The 882-nt window shown below is 42.4% G+C and overlaps 1 pseudogene; it reads left to right on the top strand.

The window, feature by feature from the left end:
• The first annotated feature begins 358 nt into the window (after nucleotides 1–358).
• Nucleotides 359–646, top strand: LOC102480606 (selenoprotein K pseudogene; annotated as a pseudogene).
• Nucleotides 647–882: the final 236 nt, after the last annotated feature.

An 882-nucleotide genomic window follows, 5' to 3' on the forward strand; every position in this document is an offset into this window, starting at 1 on the left:
GCAGGGTAAACATAATTTAAAAGTTAAATCTATTTTTAAAATCAAATAACACATTTTAATCCCTCCCAAACAAGGATTTGGGGATGTCTTCAGGTTTGAATTATCCATGCTTGCGGTTAAATCCTGCTGGTGGGAGTTGTGCTAATTGAACAGCACGAACTGCAATATAAGCACCTGCTCTCTTCTTAACTGATACCTGGTTGGTTGTACAGAGGGAAGGGACCCTGATGAATTAATTACAAATTTCTAAGTACTAGACTGGCCTTATGGCCTAGTGGTTAAAGGAGCTGGATTTCACATGGCCAGCTGCAGTTTGATCTGATCTCTGCTGCTTGAAAAACACAGGGGGAAGCAGCCAATGGGAGGTGTGATAGTTTATGTGTCAAACAGACAAGCATTGGATAGCCGAAGTCAGTTCCCATGAAGGTTATCTTTGTTAGCAGATTTCTTCTGGGGAATAGCCGAGTTTGTAGTTTTGTTTTTCAAAAGCTACTTCAGCAAGAAGTAAAAAAGTTGTGGAAACATATCTGATTCCAGATAGGAGGATGGAAGAGGGTAACCAGGAAACCCTCCCCAAAGAATGGGTTGAATCAATTGTGTGTGTGATCTTAGTCCTCCTCTGATGGCTGGTGGATGAGGAAGGTAAATGTCTGCTCTAAGAAGCAGATAACTGGAGATGTACATTCACAAGCAGGAAGAAGACATCAAAAAGGAGAGGTATGACCGAGCCAGAGAAAGTAAGATGAATGTGTCTGACTGAACAAGGATTGCTCTGTGTCCTCACAGATGAATGAGGTCATGCCAGGAATTCCCTCTGCAGGGATCTGGCCCGACTGACATGCAGTTCTAGAAATGCACGTGCTTGTCTCATCTTTTTTGTAT

This window comes from Tupaia chinensis, unplaced genomic scaffold (assembly GCF_000334495.1).
Source record: "Tupaia chinensis unplaced genomic scaffold, TupChi_1.0 Scaffold000054_1, whole genome shotgun sequence".
Classification (NCBI taxonomy): domain Eukaryota; kingdom Metazoa; phylum Chordata; class Mammalia; order Scandentia; family Tupaiidae; genus Tupaia; species Tupaia belangeri.